We start from the raw sequence: 19,845 nt of genomic DNA on the forward strand, positions 1-19,845 counted from the left end.
TGCTCATCAACCCAAAACCCTGTCCTTTCAGGTTTTTGTGGAAGCTTCCTTACGTAAGCATGACTGATAGAATCATAGACCATTGGTGAGTGAACTCAATCTCCAGCCCCTCTTCCCTCCCCAGAGGTCACGGATGGGACTGAAGGTTCCAACCGTCTGATCACATGGTTGATGTTCTTGGCAACCAGCCCTCATTCTTAAATGCTTCCAAAAGAAGTCACGTCATTCATCTAACCAAAGACGCCTTTATCACTCTCATCACTTAGGAAATTCCAAGGATTTTGGGAGTCGTGAGCCACGACCTATGGACAAAGACCAAATATATATGAGAAATATATATCTGAATGATCAAATATTTATTTCTTATAAATCACAATATCACCACTTCCCATTATAGGCACATTCAAAAGATCACTGGGCAGTGAAAACAGAATAAAGCAACAGAATGTAATGACTTACTCTTTTTGTACTACCTTGAAAACTATTTTAGCTTTTAGCATCCAATTGTATAACTACTGTGCATAACACTTGTCATTATTTACAGGACTTGTCGCTTATTTTCAAAATTGAAATTAGTGATTTATTTCAAAAATCCCCTAAAAAGGTATCCCCTTTCATTCTTGCTCATGACTGATTCATAAAATCAATAATATGCAGGTCCAGTATTCGAGAGATTTTCTTTTAAATGAGTCTCCAGGGCTCCAGTGACTCAAAAAAAGCCCATTAAAATATATTTTAAAAATTAAACTGAACCCACCAAATAACACATCCCTGAATGCTTATGTGAAAATAATGTAAAAGAGAAGGTTAAATAAGTTGATGTATATTTTATTGTATTTAAAATATTTATATGGTATGAAAATTTAGTGAGTTGGAATCTTTTATTCAGAGGCTGCTCCGTTAATAAACTACAGATACGTAACATTCATCTTTACATAGTAAGATGTAAGATTCATTTTTACATAGTCAGATATAATTTATTAATTCCATTTATTTAATTCCATTCAATACCAATGAGAGGCTTCGAGTACTTGAATGATTAACATGATAATTTATAAAACGTGTAATTTCCCTCATACAGTTCCCTTTTGGAAATCTCATAGGCTTACCTTCACATATTGATTTTCATTAGCCCTGATTTATTTTTCCTAGAAAAACAGACCCTGTTCTTCTTCTTTCCCCCTGTTTGTTTATTTGTTTTTAGCAACAATTTTACTGAGATCTAATTCACATACCATAGATCCTATTATTCTTTAATTACATGGAAGTAAAAGTTTACCTTATGTCAGAATGACACATGTTGTAATAGGAAAAATTTGGAATGTAGGTTATTTTTAGAATTATCAAAGCAAAAGCCTTTATTTTTATCAAAATCCATATCTTATTTAGAAATAGATGAATTTCTTGTCCTAATAACAAACTAATAGTAAATCTGAGGTATTAAGCTGACTTAATCTAATCAAACAACCTTCTTTTCTTTCTTAATTTTTGAAGACTTAATGATTTTAGAGCAGTTTTAAGTTCACAGCAAAACTGAGAGGAAGGTAGAGAGAGTTCCCATATACTCCCGGCCTCCATATATGCACAGCCTCCCCCATTATTAGCATCCCCCACCAGAGTTGCACATTTGTTGGAATTGGTGAACCTATATTTGCCATCATAATTGCCCAAAGTCCATAGTTTATATGAGGGTTCATTCTTGGTGCTGTACATTCTGTGGGTTTGGTCAAATGTATAATGACATATAGTCATCATTATAGTATCATACAAAGTATTTTCATTGTCCTAAACGTCCTCTATGCTCTGCCTGTTTATCCCTGCAGCACCCCAGCCCTCAGCCCCCGGCAACCATTGGTCTTTTTACTGTCTCCCTAGTTTTGCCTTTGCTGTTTCTAGAATGTCATGTAGTTGGGGTTATACTGTATGTAGCCTTTTCAGACTGGCTTCCTTCACTTGATAATATGTATACAAGTTTTCTCCATGATAGCTCATTTATTTTTAGCACTGAATAATATTCCATTGTCTGGACATACCGCAGTTTGTTTATCTATTCATCTATTGAAGGACATCTTGTTTGCTTCCAAGTTTTGGCAATTCTGAATAAAGCTGCTGTAAACGTGATGTGCAGGTTTTTGTATGGACATAAGTTTTCAGCTCCTTTGAGTAAATACCAAGGGGTGAGATTACTGGATTGGTAAGAGTGTGTTTAGTTTTGTAAGAACAAAGTGGCCATACCATTTTGCATTCCTCCCCCTGCCACCGCCGCCCCTGCCAGCAATGAATGAGAGTTCCTGTCATTTCACATTTGGTGCTGTCAGCGTTTTGGATTTTGACCGTTCTGTTAGGTGTGTAATGGTATCTCATCCTTGTTTTAATTTGTATTTCTCTGATGATATATGACATGGAACATCTTTTTGCTTATTTAACAACTGTATATCTTCTTCGGTGAGATGTCTGTTAAGGTATCTGGCCCATTTTAAAATTAGGTTGTTTTACTTTCCTAGTATTGAGTTTTAAGAGTCTTTTATCATATGTGTTTTGCAAGTATTTTCATCTAGTCAGTGACTTGTCTTCTCATTCTCTTGACATTTCCTTTCACAAAGAAGAAGTTTTTAATTTTAATGACGTCTAGCTTATCAGTTATTTCTTTCATGTATCATGCTGTTAGTGTTGTAGCTAAAAGCTGTTGCCATGCCTAAGGTCACCCAGGTTTTCTCCTACATTATCCTCTAGGGGTCTTATGTTCTGCATTTTGTATTTAGGTCTGTGATCCATTTTGAGTTACTTTTTGTGAATGGTGTAAGCCCTGCATGTAGATTTATTGTTTTGCATGTGAATGTCCAGTTGAGTTGTTCCAGCATCATTTGTTGAAAAGACTTTGCTCCATTGTATTACCTTTGTTCCTTTTCAAACGAAGATCAGTTGACATATATTTATGTGGATCTATGTCTGGGCTCTCTGTTCCATTCCAGTGATCTGTTTGTCTGTTCTTTTACCCATACCACACTGTCTTGACTACTGTAGCTTTACAGTAAGACTTGAAGCCAGGTAGCATCAGTTGTTCAATGTTGTTCTTCAATACTGTGTTGGCAGTGCTGGGTCTTTTGCCATCTTTTATTTTTAACTGATGAATTTTTGAGCCATGCTGCTTCATTTCTGTCAGTTTATTCTGTGATCTTAACTAAATCTTGCCAGTGATGTTTTGATCGTGCCTTTACTATATTAAAGTCACATTCTCTCTTATTGTTCTACATTTCTGAATTTTCTGAAGCTTTCTTGGTTTCTCGAGCTTGCAAATGGAATTTTACAATGTGTTTTCTTCTTCTTTTGAAGATGAAAATTGTGAACCTAAAGATAGATTCAAAATTGTTTATTATGGAAATAAAGACAAGTAGATAGCACTCTGGAAAGTGGTATCCTATGGCCCTTTATAATTATAACTATATATTTATGTCTATGTAAATGATGTCCTACCAAAGAGTTATCTGTAGTACCAGTTGGTAGCATTTGTACTGAATCTTGATGACGCTTTATTTCTAAATTTTAGTAATTTTTAAGTGAAAACCCCCTTTTTTCCTTAATGCCTTTAAAAGATGATGTCGAGTGCAAATTAATTTTAAATAGTTGAGTTTTGTTTCTGTGTGAGATAGTTAACATCTAAAAGAAAAGTGTCAGCCTGCCAACTGCATAATGCACGCTCCCGAGAACTAGACCTTGCACATGCCCACAGAATGTAGAAAAGGAATTCTGTCTACAGAATAAACTCAAAAGATATTTCACCTCCGCCTTAGCTTCAGCATATTTTAAAATCGGGTGTGCCATTGAGAAATGGGTTTGGATGTTCTTATTCCTTTTTTTAAATGGAAGCTACAGTTTTTCAGAAGTCAAGCGTGTTGTGTCAGTGTACACACTGAGCCAACGGGCCCGCCAAAGGAGCAACAGAACTTACTCTCTTTGCAAGCTGGAGTGGCTGGGTTATTTACATGCAGATCACCCATCACGCTGGGCTGAATTGCCCCCACCTACAGGAGCTCAGGACTTCATATCACTTTGAAAACACTAGGCCAGGGCTAGAGATTTCCGTGGGCCCTCGTTCCTTGATTACATTTATGGTTGGATTCACAGATTTATAAAAATAAGCCAGTTCAGTTATTTGGGGCCAAATGGAATATAGATGAAGAAATTTTTATACACTTGATGAAAGGAATGGGTCCAAAAGCAATTATTATTTTGAACTTTGAAAGCAGGGCCCGCTGCCGTTAAGGCCAAAGCATGAACTGTTGCATTCTCTGCCTGGCAAGCTAAGCTCTGGTTTGAAATGAACTCTTAAGGTTCTCCCTTACTTCAGGCAGGCATTAAAATGTTCAAGTCTTTCTTCTTTAAAACAATTCTTAATATTTACTATCTAACCAGTGATTTGGAAAAACTAGACTTTTCTAGAGAGAGGGGAAAAACACGCTCACAGATTATCAGTGTTATCATCAAATGAGTAATTTATTGGAGGGCCTGGTGCAGCAAACTAATTTTCTGGTTGTAAAACAAATGGTGCTTTTCTGAAGTATGTGAAATGAATTGAAAACTTTCCATCTTAAAAAAAAAAGAGGATTAACAGTAAGAAATATACATTAAATAACATTAAAAGACAACATTTTCACAGTGATATCTAACATAGGTCCTCCTAGACTTGAATATCTATGAAGTCTTCTACATATTAGTTTTCCATGTTTTATCTAGTATATTAAACTTGGCGTGTGTGCGTGCATGTGTGTGTGTGTGTGTGTTTAGTTTCGGGAGGGGGGATGGAAAGTGATCCTGGCCTCATTAAATAAAAAGTCTAGAGGTCATCTTTCTAAATTCTATTTAGAAACTGGGCCATTGAATCTCTTTCTTAGATTTGATTCACCTGTCTGATTACTATAATTGGACCAGTAATTGTGAAAAAACAGCACTGCAGTGGTTGTATTTTTATAACCAAGATAACATTTGACTTACAAATTTACATAACTCTTCTGCACATAAAAACGATAGACATGGGCTTCCCTGGTGGCGCAGTGGTTGAGAGTCCGCCTGCCGATGCAGGGGACGTGGGTTCATGCCCCGGTCTGGGAAGATCCCACATGCCGCTGAGCAGCTGGGCCCGTGAGACATGGACGCTGAGCCTGCGTGTCCGGAGCCTGTGCTCCACACGGGAGAGGCCACAACAGTGAGAGGCCCGCATACCGCAAAAAAAAAAAAAAAAAAAAAAAGATAGACATTTTCTTTGATGATAAAATCTATACTGGGACTCTCATTCATTTAATGTATACATTTAGATTTTTAGCATTAAAACTAATGTCAACCTAAAATTGAAACAAATTATTGTGTATTTGCTGGAACATCATTATGGGATATCTTAATGGGAGGATTAACATTTTTCTTTGAATTTTTTTTTCTGTTTCTTATTCTGTGGTGACAGGTGACAGTTTTTATTATTATTTTTTACTGGTAATCTCAGGAATATGTATTGTGAGTCTGGAGGAAATGTAGAAAGAATGGACCAGGAGCAAACTCTTCCTCCTGGCAAGAGTAAGGAAAAACAAGGCAGAGATGATAAGATAATAGGTCCGTTGAATCCTCATCATGGGCTGAAGGAGAATATCAAACAGTACTATATTCTTATGACCTGTTACTGGTGAAATTCCAGATGGAGTCAGATTTGCAATGATTGGAATGTTTTGAGCTTAGTTACACAGTTTTGTTTGCCCTGTTTTGCAAAATTAATTCCCTCTTAACTAGGATACGTTCATTTTTTGGTGTGTTATGCACAATTCCAGCTATTCGTTATTGAATTTTTTCAAATAATCATGAAAGTATTCCTGGGTTTCAGATCAAAAATGATTAAAAATGATTTGCAACAAAGGAAGTTGCTTTATGTCCTGCTCAATATCACATACTTTTGCTGCCTTTTTTTTTAGCAAAAATTAATCTTTCTAAGGTTCTACTTCAATTACAGTTCAAGATTTCTCACCTTTTCTTGATTTATAATACATATAGATAACCTTTTAAAAACAGCCTACATTTATCTCACCTACTTCCCTAATTTCTACCTCTAGACCTAAAGAGCAGATCCCCTATATTTAGTTTTGAAAAAATAAAATAAATTTCTTTCCTTTTGTGACCAAAATTGTTTATCTTTTTTTAACCAGCCTATCAAGTGAACTTTTAAATAATCAAATTCACATTGAACTATTTGTGAGATAGAAAATTCAGTAAAATGCATATATAAACCCTTCAAATGTCAAAAGAAAGTATCTCATCTGCGCTGTGGAATACAAAACATTTTTAAACATTTTCTAACTAGAGTACCTAACTTTCATTAAATTTTCCTTATATCAGATAATTTACTCTATTTCTAAATCAGTAGTTATTTTGGCTGGATTGCATTAGTCAGAATTTGCTTTTGCTGTTTTATCCCCAAAGTTTACTTGCACTGTATGAAATTGCCAGTGTTTGATGGGTTTTGACCTACAAAAACAGCAATTCCATTAGGTTCAGTCTAAAAGTGCCCACCCTAAGGTCCTTGAAGAGTGACAACGCAGGAGGATGGGACAGAAAGAAGCTTCAGGATCAAGATCTATTTTTGCTACTTGTTCTCTAACCCTTCTTGTGTTCCCACCTTATTTGTAGCCAGTCTCCTTGTTGCTGGCTGTTTGGAGCTCTTTGGGTGTCTAATTTATATTGCTGTTTCAAAGTCCATGGTTCCTCATCTGCTGTTTATATGACGACAGCTATCAGAGAGTAGGAGAACCTTTAGGTTAGAAGGAACCTTAAGACTGAACTAGGGGTATTTGACTTCAATCAGTTTTCAGTTAAAGTGATCCCTATAGCAGGAGTCAGCAAACGTTTTCTGAAAAGAGCTGACTGAAACTACTTTAGGCTTTGTAGGCCATATGATCTCTGTTTCAGTTACTTACCTGCCATTGTTGGGCAAAGGCAACCATATAAACGCTTGTGTTCCAATAAAACGTTATTTATCGACATTGAAATTTGAATTTCATATAGCTGTCACGTCATGAATATTATTATTATTTTGATTTTTCTCCAACTAGTTAAATATGTAAAGATCCCTCTGATCTCCTGGGCTGCACAGACAGGCAACTAGATCGATTTGGTTCACAGGCCATCCTCTACAGCATCTTTGACATGGGTCATCTGACATCATCATAAACACCCTCATTTGATTGGGAGATGATACAGGTCAGCACATCCCAAATGCTTCATTTGCACTTATAAATGCAGTATAACCATATTATAAAGCCTATTTTGAATCAAGCAAAAGAAAAAGAAGGTGCACATTAATATCATCACAGTAGCATAATTATCATTAATGTCGGGCAATATTTTCTTCCAAATCATTTTCAATGTATATTTTTCGATTCCTACAATAATAATGCATATATTTTGAATACTATTTTTGTAGTATAACACTGCATCCTAAGTATTTTCCATATAATACATAATTTTGTAAGTATAATTTTAGGTGTCTTGGCTAAATACAGCTCACTTGGGCAACTATTCCATGCAGTACTTGGCTGTTACCAATTTGGGGCACTTAGGTTGCTTTCAGTTGTTTCACTAAGATGATTACCTTTATGGATTTTGTTACATTTTCAATGTTTTGATTAAATTCATTGGGAAGATTTCCAGAGAAGGGATTACTGAGTCTGAGTGTATGATCATTATATTAAATAATTGTTGAATTTACTAAATGGTTATGGTGCTTGTATTAATGGGGATGTTACATTAAGTCTTTTATATGTGGCAGGCAATGTGCTAAGCACTTTGTATTATGTCACTGAATCCTCACTATAGCTCTATGAAATAAATGTTATTGTCCCCAAGTATAGAAAAGTATTGGGTTAGCCAAAAGTTTCGTTCGTTTTTTTTCCGTGAGATGGTTTTAGTAGCACTTAGTTGTCTTTAACTTAATTTGAAACATTTTTGTTAGATCGTATTGTGACAGCTGTCATATCAGCGTACATTTTAAAAAAGACATCAAAATTGGTGAATTTTTGTGTAGCGATTTTAATACTGAAGATGGAAGAAGAAAAGCAACATTTTTGGCATATTGTGCTTTATTATTCCAAGAAAGGTAAAAATGCAACTGAAAGACAAAAAAAGATTTGTGCAGTGTATGGAGAAGGTGCTGTGACTGATTGAACTTGTCAAAAGTGGTTTGTGAATTTTCATGCTGGAGATTTCTCGCTGAATGATGCTCCACAGTCAGGTAGACCAGTTGAAGTTGATGGCAATCAAATTGAGACATTAATTGAGAACAATCAACATTAACCACGAGGGAGATAGCTGACATACTTAAAATATCCAGATCAAGCGCTGAAAATCATTTGCACCAGCTTGGTTATGTGAATTGCTTTGACGTTTGGGTTCCACATAAGTTAAGCAAAAAAAGTCTTCTTGACCATATTTCCGCAGGCGATTCTCTACTTAAACCTAATAAAAACATTCCGTTTTTAAAACAAATTGTGATGGGCGATGAAAGTGGATACTGTACAATAATGTGGATGGAAGAGATCGTAGGGCAAGCGAAATGAACCACCACCAACCACACCAAAGGCCGGCCTTCATCCAAAGAAGGTGATGTTGTGTATTTGGTGGGACTGGAAGGGAGTTCCCTATTATGAGATCCTTCCAGAAAACCAAACGATTAATTCCAACAAGTACTGCTCCCAGTTAGACCAACTGAAAGCAGCACTCGATGAAAAGTGTCCAGAATTAGTCAACAGAAAATGCATAATCTTCCATCAGGATAACGCAAGACTGCATGTTTCTTTGATGACTAGGGAAAAACTGTTCCAGCTTGGCTGGGAAGTTCTGATTCATCCTCCATATTCACCAGACTTTGTAGCTTTGGATTTCCATTTATTTCCATCTTTACAAAATTCTCCTAATGGAAAAAATTTCAATTCCCTGGAAGACTGTAAAAGGTACCTGGAAGGGTTCTTTGCTCAAAAAGATAAAACATTTTGGGAAGATGGGATTATGAAGTTGCCTGAAAAATGGCAGAAGGTAGTGGAATAAAAGGGTGAATACGTTGTTGAATAAAGTTCTTAGTGAAAATGAAAAATGTGTCTTTTATTTTTACTTAAAAACTGAAGGTACTTTTTGGCCAACCCAATAGAACTATCACTATTATTAACAGAGTCCAAATTAGGATTTTGGTGTCTGACACCAAACCCTATATTGAGGCATTTTGTTGCATCTAACCATAACTTATAAATTTACAGTGCCAGCATGCCCACATGATAGAATGTTATTTTAATTCCTTTCTCTCTTTCAAGTGAAATCCTACATACCCTTTGAAATTTATTTTAATGTTAAATCTTTTCATGAATCTTTCTCCAAAACCCATGTGGCAGAGTTTGTCATTCCTCTCACACTTCCGAAGGCTTATCACAGTGCATTATTTTTAGTATCTCGAGGAAGGCACTGTGGTCTGTTTATGCTGTATCCCTTCAGTTAACCCAAGCTTTGTACAAAGTCAGGGATCAAAAATGCCTATGAATATAACTATAATGGGTCATGATCTGCTTTTGGACGCTTCTTCCCATTGACACAAATCCTTTTTCTCCGCTGCTGAAGAATGTAGTAAACCAAATGCTTTGGTCTTATCCTTGCTTTATTTTCTTTGCCCTCTTTTCAGGTCCTTATCCAATCTCTCACCCCTGTACTTCCCTGGCAATCTTATTTCTGTGTGCTAAGCTTTCCTTGGGATGCATCCTGACCCAACTTCTTTACCAGCAGGTGTCATGTGGCTTCATCTTCAGTAGTAGGGCTTCATCTTCAGTCTTAGAAAGACTAGAATGACATCAGGGCTACAGCTGGAGAAATCAAAAACCCTCAGCAGACCAAAAACAGTTCAGATTTGAACTTACAGGTTGTTTCTTATTTAAATATCCTCAAATACTAACAGTTGTAATTTGAGTCAGAATTGATCTGGAAAGGTATCTGATAGATATATCTCAGTGTTTGAGTTCTGATTCTATCAGTTTGCCCTATGAAGAGTTTCATATAGCCATCATCATTGCGCTTGACCTGCTCCACTGTCACTGTCTCCTCCTCCTCCTCCTCCTCCTCCTCCTCATCATCATCATCATGTTACTGTAAAGTTTATCATAACCTCCTAGGCAATTGAACAGGTGGGTCGCATCACATTGTGAGGGCTGCTTAGATAGAAATTTTATCTCTTCACCTATTGTATTGTTTTCTTAATTAACCCTCTCTAACCTCTATATCCTATACTTCTTGGATAGGATGAGATTAAGAAAAGGAAGATCCAAATTACACCCAGATAATATGGTAATTGAACAATCTAATGGTAAATGAGAACTATTATTAATGAAATTTCATTCTAGAAAAATTGGTTTGGAAAGTCCATCCCAAGCAACTTCACCACCTTGAAATTCTTGATAAATTGAATTTTATCAGAAATTTAAACAGGATACAATCATGTAGCTATATTTCAGAAATAACTATGTTCTTCAAATTGTAGAAATATCTAAACATAAACTTCAACAAATTAATGTTACATAAGAATTTCAATAGTTTCTATAAATTCTGAAATGAGAATATATTGTATCTGAAATCTTTTCCTATTCTGTTTTATGGTCACATATGTGGGAAAAAATCTTTGTATAAAGTACTATTCATCTCTTTCAATTAGCCTGGTATAAAAATAAGCATTTCTAGAATTAAAATACACTTTAAATTTAGAGTTTAATCTTAAAAGGAGAATGTTATTTATAATTGATGTAGGTTTTTCTTAAAAGAAATGCATCCGGCAAATTATAATTGGATAAGACATTCTTCAGTTGAATAAAATGCTATAGCTTCATTCTTTAACACACGTAAGAATCAACTTTTCTGTACGCTAATGAGAAGGTTACATAACACAATTCAACTCTATGTTCTGCTTACCTTTATGCTCAAAAAAACTTTGAATTTACAAGGAAGACAGGGGAAAAAATCATTCTGCCTGTAAGCACGGTAATGATTATGAATAATGAATATTGGAATGCTATTATAGAATAAAGCCACAAGCCATGATGTATCTTACTGCTCAATTATTTAAAATGCTGCCTGATAATTTTAGACTTGTTTTAAGTCTACATCTGTACATGTTAAAGCTGGAATCAGTTTCTAATCAGTACCATTTTTTCCTTCTTGGTTGGATGGGAGGAGGATGTTTGTGATAGAAAATATGTTATACAGTTAGAATGTTGAAAGAGGAGCTATATTTAAATTAATAGATGTTTGTTTGGGGCAAGTGTTACTCCAGGGCAGGGATTACTGAAATTTTAGAAATACATTGCAATAAGACTATTGTAATTAGTGGAATTGCGACTCACTGTGTTCTATGGAAAGTATTAAGGAAGGAAATACATTTTGTCATTAAGGAAACAAAATATGAATTGCATATTTAACACTTCATTAAATATGTAGATTGCTGTGAAATCTGGTGAGAAAGTTAAGGAGAGTGAGATGCCATAAAGCCATCTTCCCACACACATTTGTTTCATATATGATACAGTTAGAAAATTTTAAGAAGAACCAAAGAAAAGCCAGAGTTGATTAGACATAAAAAATAAGAGATTGGAAGCAAAAGGACATTATGAAGGATATATCTTTTCAGAGGTAAATTAAGGACCATTTTAACACCTTTTAATAACAAAATATTATTTCAGCATAGTGCATGTGAAATAATGTGGGCTGCATTTAAGAGTGAACGTTACATTACATGTTATAGCACATGCCAAATGAAGTCATGGGGTCACTACTCATTTCTCGCATTTTTTTTTTTGCGGTACGTGGGCCTCTCACCACTGTGGCCTCCTCTGTTGCAGAGCACAGGCTCCAGACGCGCAGGCTCAGCTGCCATGGCTCACGGGCCCAGCCGCTCCGCGGCATGTGGGATCCTCCCGGAGCGGGGCACAAGTCCGCGTCCCCTGCATCGGCAGGCGGACTCTCAACCACTGCGCCACCAGGGAAGCCCCATTTCTTGCATTTTTTAACCCAAGTTTACATTTCTTCTTGCTCTCCATTCAGATTCATGAGCGTTCACACAGCCTGTATCTCAGGTGCATTATGGAAACTTACAATTATGTGTATGTATTTGGTGATTTTGATTTGAATTCTTGCCTCCTTTATCTCTGTTCCTTGGGAGTATTTTGCCTGCTAAAGTCATATTTGTAAATCTATTTATAGTTTTTCTGGAAAGTCACAACTAAATTTTTAATTTACACTTGTTTACCCTTTTTTTCAAACATAATGCAATATAAATAGTATTAACTGAGCATCTATTATGAGCTCAACACTGGTTACATGTAACACAGTTTTGCATGTAATATCTCATATCTCTGTTATTGTTGAAGTATAGTCGATTTGCAATGTTGTGTTAGTTTCTGGTGTACAACAAAGTGATTCAGTTATACGTGTATATACGTATTCTTTTACGTATTCTTTCCATTATGGTTTATTGAAGGATATTGAATATAGTTCCCTGTGCTATACAGTAGGACTTTGTTGTTTATCTTTATCTCTTATATCTTAATAGCAATTCTTTAATTAGTATAAACTTCACAGATAGAAAAAATTATGAACCAGAGATGCTAAGTAACTTCCCTTGAGAAAGTTATGCCTAATGCTGGTTGTCCTATAAGTCTCACTCTGTGCCTAATTCATTTAATGAAAAGCCATTACATTTTTATAAAATGGTTTATTGGATGCTTTGAGGCTCTACTCAGTGCTGCACATTTTGAGGATCTATGCAAAACCTATTTTGAGAAAGAGAACACAATTCAAATATTCCCTGCTAAATTCCTCACAGCAGCCTTATGTTTGGAAAGTAATAAGTGAACTTATTCAGTTGTTCCTTCTCTAATTGTTTTCATCCAATTGCTCCATGACTTTTGACCAGTTGAGTGAATTATTTCAAACTTTTCGGTTTTCAAGCTGACTTACATGCAAATTAAATCCCAGAAATTGTTTGTGAAACTGGTGACTGGTGGTCTGAAATGCCTTTAATTGGTCACAGTTACGACACTGAGCACTGATTTTACAGTAATAGATATAGGAATAGAATTAAAAGTAGCTTTAGCCATTAAATTCTAAAGAAAGTTTTCTTTTTCACTCCAGATTTGTGGTGTCTGATAACAATGTAAACAAATACATTACGATCTCTCGAAAAATGAACCATAATTAGTGTAGGCTTATAGATAGCAACCCCATGGTCACTATTTATCTCACAATTGCGTCTCTTGTCTGTGACACTCATTTGAATGAGGAGCACTGAGTGTCATTAAGATATAGATTTAAGGGCTTCCCAGGTGGCGCAGTGGTTGAGAGTCTGCCTGCCGATGCAGGGGACACGGGTTCGTGCCCTGGTCCGGGAGGATCCCACATGCCGCGGAGCGGCTGGGCCCGTGAGCCATGGCCGCTGAGCCTGCGCGTCTGGAGCCTGTGCTCCACAACGGGAGAGGCCACGACAGTGAGAGGCCCGCGTATCGCAAAAAAAAAAAAAAAAAAGGTATAGATTTGTTCTGTTGGTTCTCCCTTATTTCTGTAAAATTCAACAGTCTAGAAAAACTTTATCTTGGAAAATATGTAGTAAACATGATTGACCATATTATCTTTGCTCTACCACTAGGCCATTAGACCAGACCCTTTAGCTGTCAAAGTCAATTCAGGATTTGATTAAATTGCCCTATGGTCAGACCTTAAAGAGAGAATGTCACAAGACTTCTCAGGTATTAACATGATGGGTTTTTTTGAAGCAGGTAGAAGTAAAGGAAAATGGTGTAAATTAGTTACTTTTTAAAAATATTTTACTGAAGTATAGTTGATTTACAATGTTGTGTTTAATTTCTGCTGTACAGCAAAGTGACTCAGTTATACATATACATATTCTTTTTCATATTCTTTTCCTAAACCAGTTACTTTTCAAGCTCTGATTGGAATATTTCCCATGTTTTGCAGACCTCAGCTATTTCTGACTTTCCGCCTTTCTGTCATTACCCTAACAGTTTTACCTCCCTTTTGTGTGCACATCCTTGTCAAATGCCCCTTCTTCTGTCTCTGGTGTTCAGTCATTTTCTTGTAATTTCAACAATAAAAAATCCTTATTGCATGTGTAATATATCCTACGGCCCGTTCTGGACACTGGGCCTCTCTTGATGAGCCAAATGGACAATGCATCTGTCCTCATGAAACTTACAGTCTAGCGCGGGTTCAAATAATAAACAAACCCCTCACGTATAACAAGGTGTTATAATTACTATAAAATATATCTATAATAGATAAATATATTGAAGAATGTTGGAAGATTATATAATAATGTATAATATAGTAATGCAGAAATAAATTGGAGAGTATTGGGAGAATATTTGTAACGGGATCAGATACAGGGTTTCCTGGGAAATTCTCCTTTGCGCTGAGATCTGAAAGAGGCACAGAAGGTAGTCGAGTGAAGTCAGGGTAGTGACGGGTGAAGTGCTGGTGATCCAGGACTGGGGAACAATTTGGACAAAGAAGGCAAGAAGCAGGACCTTCAAGTACTGAAGGACGGTGAGGGAGACTAGTGATGTGTGGGGGGCACGAAGGGAGATGGAAAGATGAGCAGTAGCATTTCTCAGAGGTCCTTGAAGACTTTGGAATACATTCTCTTTAAATCTGAGCTCACTAGAAAATTCTATGTGCAACCAGCCCTATTAGGTTCTTTCCATACCTTCCTAGTTTATTCTTCTTGCAATAATTTAAGGGTACCTAGTTACGGTTGGCTTATTTTCTTTTCCAGCAGAACTGCCCTTTCTTGTGAAGTCATTCTCCCTTTAAATTTTCTGACAATGATGTCATATCTACTTTTTGTCAGTTTTCTTCATTTTATTCTTTCTATTGCTTTCTTCCATCTTTCCTGCTTTTAAAAATCGTTTTCATGTCCAGTCAAGGTCTTCATCCCTCCCATCCGTGATGACAGCACTCCAGTAGGATATGGCCCCTTGCTCCAAGTTTTCTTCTTGAATCTATCTCATCTTCCTGTCCTTTCTCCTTGGCTGGAATTAAGTCCCAAGCTGCCATTTTGCTCATCACTTCCTTTACTTTCTGGATGATGAAATTGTCAGTGAGGCACATCAGGAACATATCCTATGATCAGCTCTCAAATGAATTTCGCTCCCAGCAGATGCACGGGTAATTGAAGCTTCCTGTAGCCAGATTGCCTTCCCAGGATGCTGTTTTTAATAATTTTACAGAGAAGATTGGCCCACAGTTTTCATCCACGCTTTGGGTATTTACTGCGTTGCTGTGCTAACACTTTTATTTTTCTTTCCTCTGTTCTCAACCAATTGCTTTCTATTGTGTTTTCTCCTTTTCAAAGTTGGTAGATTTTCTTTTAAATGCTGCATATTTTTGTGTACATTCAGGGCTTGGCTATGCTCTGAGGCTTAATGACACATTAAATGCTAGGATTTGGAAAGATAGGAGAAAACCAAGAGTAGGCTGTACAAGGACCAGGGAACATTAACCCTGCGAAGACAGCAAATCATCTCGATCAGCGTGCTCGGTGAGATGAGCATTTGAGTCATTTTCCAGGGTCTTAGGGTGAGAGTTAATGGGTAACTAATCAATACAGTGTATGATTGAGAAAGGTGGTGATAAGATAACGATGAAAATGATGTGCTGTTACAGATGCCGAATCATTTCCATTTTCTTTAACTTTTAGGTTTAACTATTTTTTATACATGGTCAATCTCTAGAATGCTGTAGTTAATTGTTCCAACTTAATGGAACAATTAAAAACAAGCTTAACAAGTGAAAATCATAATTTGTAGATGTTTAATATTTTCTGAAAGGCATGTCTAAGTTAAGGATGAAAAAGATGTACATAATATGTATATAGTCAAATACCAGTTAGTTTCATATTCTGTCAGGTTATAGTCGGCGATGACAGTTATTTGGGGTTTTTCAAAATCTTTTATTCAATTTATAAATTTGTTTTCTGTGGCAAGGGGAAGGAATGGAAATCCCACCTACTTTTTGAACTCTGTCCTTTCTCATGCCACGCTTGGAGAAACTTGCTGTACTGGTTCTTTAAGATTATCGATTACTTGTTTGGGGGAATCCATCAGAGTCTCTGTAGGAGCCTCTGAAGAGAGTGGAAGAGGAGGTCACTGCTCAGACATTTATTCTGGGACTCTTGCAGCTCCCTGAGTAATATGGTGTTCTCATCAGAATCATTTCCATTTTAAATAATCCTTCCAAAAGTATAAAACATCCTGAAGATTTTAACTAATTTTCATCAATTATACATCTTGAGAAAAAAAAAATATATATGTTTGTGTATACATATGTATAATTTGGAAGTTTAAACCAACAGTAAGCCAACTCTATTTTAAGCAGTAATCTACAGTTATCCAGGGAAATAATTTTTATCAGCCATCTGGTACATAATAATTTGCTGATCTGCCAAAGATTTATGGATTTTACTGCAACAATACTTACTGTGATGTTAAGAGCTTTATTTCATTTGCCTGTTTGCAAAATTGCACCTTTCTTTCTTTGTGGAGCGTGTCTTCTCTCATTAACATTGTGGCAGTTAACTCAGTTCATGATGACTGTCTGTCACGGAGCTCTTTAAGCCCTAAGGATGCTTGGAAGCATCACCTTGGCTTTTACTCTGCCAAATACAACTTGTGCTTCTTTTCACTTGAATAGTTTTGCATTGGGCTCCCTCACCACATTTTCCCATGTCCTGAGATTGCATGTTCTCATTATTATTCTCCTAGCGATTTTCTTTACCGGTCTCACTCTTATAGGTCCTTCCAGCATTTGCTGGGTTTAATGTTTGGCTCAAAATGGTCACCAAACAACTTATCACCAGGGATTTTCCAGGCCAGAGTATTACGTCAAGCAAACGGTTCAGTAGAATAAGTTCTCATGGTACTGTAGGTGCCTTCATTCCCAAGTCTCTGGTTCTTGGAGCACCCAGCAGCACTACTACAACCAGGGCAACCCAACACAATTTAGACCACAGCCCTAACATGCACACGCAGACACAGTGATCCTTTTACACTATTATTATGTAACTTGACACATGAGTTCCAAGAGGAGAACACATCATATATAACAGGGAACGGATGGATCTACTGTCAGGGAGCTTGTGCTATAGTAAGAAGAGGCACACTGAACAAGTAAGAGCAAGTTGTTGAGTGTCCAAAAGGAAATGCCTGATGATGTATGAACGTAAAGAAAGGGAACTCACCTCAAGGGAGAGGTATTTTAGAGAGACTTTAGAAGGAAATGTCCTTCAGTCAGGTAGAAGGTCTGGGGGTGGGTAGGGGAGAGAATGGGGGAGTAGATTAGAGGTGGAAGCAATAGTATGGGTAAATCCAAAAAGACCACGGAGTGTTCAAAAAGCATTCTATGAGGATTTTTAATTCATAATTCTTGACTCATCTGCCTTTTAAGATCAAGACATCTTGTTGAAGATCATTTCCTTGGTTTTAACCTTTGGGATATTATTTGTGCCTAGAATTTTTGAGAAAGCAAGAAAGCATTCCTACAGTGTCCCAACTCTTCCTTAGCTAATACATTGACTAACTAGAGTAACACAGCATAGTTGATGATGCAACTTCATCATATAAGCTTAGAAGTGCTTTGCTTTTATTTTATTATTGAAATTAGGTTATTCACTGTGACGGGTATTTGAGGCATTGTGTTGAGCTGTTGCTAGGAACAGTAAGTATTATCTTCTTAGGCTTTAAAACACAGGGGAAATGCAGATATTTTGGAACAGCCCACATATTCTGGGCTGCCCGTTGTTTTTCCTATTGATTTTATTTGCCCAACTATTTGTTCTAGATAAATACAAAATATATGGAGAATAAAAAGGAACACTAATATCTATCACTGAGAACTGTTCATTCTGAAGTTCATGTTTTTTGTTGTCACTGTTTTCTTGCAACACTGGCATCATCCAGATGCTTGGGTCAAATGAGAGCATAAGTAAGAAAGAAATTGCTATGACATTTGAGTTGACAGGCACAATTCTGACACGTAGAAATAACTGGGAAGAAAACCAAAAAAAAAGGAAATTCACAAATAAGAGCTTAAAATGAGGATTATGCTGTCTGCTTCAGAATTATTGTATTATATGCCCAATTTTTTTTTGCCAAATATGCCTGACGTTAAGGAATTTAGGACCCAAAGATAAAAGATAAATACTTAGAGGTCTCCCAGGGACCAAAGGCTGGCAGGTGGTGGCTCATCTCTTTCACATGCAACATGTGTTCAGTGGAAATCAGTCTTAACAATGATGCTTTTGGAAAGATTTAGTTGGATAAGAGATGCTCCCCAAAAGATTGGACAGGCTTCTTTCTAGTTGTTAATGATCATGATCATGAGCATCATTCAGATAGAGCTTGTTCATGCTCTTCCTCATGCCTTCCTAGAATTGGCTAAACTTACATTTCCTACCGCCTGCCAAGAGCTCTCCATCCAACTGGGTTCTAAATCTTACCAATGTTCTTTCAGTCTATAGGAACCCTGGAAATCCACATTCAGTGGTTTTGAACCTAACAAATGCTACCTATAGGAGCGCCACTCTAACCCCTAACGTTACCAGTCCCAGTTAAGGATTTAAAAAAAAGTTTTTTTGCATCATTTGGATCTATTGCATGCTGACAGACATAAAAAGTATGACCTTGAGCTAGTGAGAACTTTGCCACCAAAAACATTGATTAACTTCAGTGCCTACAGGAATGTTTTTCTTCCAAGTCGTTACTTTGGAAAATTACTTTGAACTTTTTGGAACTCTGCCTTTAAAAGTAGATCCAGATTCAGTTCACAAGCACAGAATAAACACAGTGTCATTGGTTTACAGCCTTATTTAAGGTATAAACCTTATCTTTCTTCATAAATCCAAAAAGTGGGCCATTCAACCAGAACAGCAAACTGTTCAAAATATACGACACCACATTTTTTTTCTTAAAATCAAATATTCTCAAGCACCAAAATCTCTCATAACTTAAATATTTATATACAAAAGACTCTAAAGACAATTTCCAAAGAAACATCCTCCAAATTATTTTAGTAACCTCAGGTTCTTGGAATATTTACGTAACATGCCATGGTGGTCCCTTGAAAAAGACAATACTCATTTGAGTGTTAAGCTATGATACTTTTGTTAAACACATGAATAAAATAAACATAAGGTCACATTAACAATGTCCTAATGGTAATGGACTCAACCTCTTTTCTTATTTACCGTAGCGAGGAAGATAGCTTATGTTTTTTAGTCCGTTCTATAGAACGGACTAAAAAACATAAGCTATCTTAAAAATCAAATTTATGATTTCACATAAACACATTTTTTTTTTTTTTTTTTTTTTTTTTTGCGGTACGCGGGCCTCTCACTGTTGGGGCCTCTCCCGTTGCGGAGCACAGGCTCCGGACGCGCAGGCTCAGCGGCCATGGCTCACGGGCCCAGCCGCTCCGCGGCATGTAGGATCTTCCCGGACCGGGGCACGAACTCATGTCCCCTGCATCGGCAGGCGAACTCTCAACCACTGCACCACCAGGGAAGCCCCACATAAACACATTTATTTGCCCTTAATTTTTTTATTCATAGTTCTTTTGCTAAAAATAATATAGCCAATCTTGAAGAGGGGTATTATATAGAAAATGAATGCACAAACTGAGCTCAACTTGGCTTAAAAATGCATCTTTCCTTCCAATATCTGATGGTAACATTGAGATAGTTTGCATCTCTCTCTTTCCATCCTTACATCTGTCGTA

At 36.6% G+C, this 19,845-nt stretch overlaps 1 protein-coding gene across 1 annotated transcript in view; it reads left to right on the top strand.

Annotated features, from left to right (window-relative positions):
- DCC (DCC netrin 1 receptor) overlaps nucleotides 1-19,845 on the top strand; it is a 776,413-nt gene that overhangs the window by 341,656 nt on the left and 414,912 nt on the right. The window lies entirely within an intron of this gene.

This window comes from Tursiops truncatus, chromosome 13, assembly GCF_011762595.2.
Source record: "Tursiops truncatus isolate mTurTru1 chromosome 13, mTurTru1.mat.Y, whole genome shotgun sequence".
Lineage (NCBI taxonomy): Eukaryota > Metazoa > Chordata > Mammalia > Artiodactyla > Delphinidae > Tursiops > Tursiops truncatus.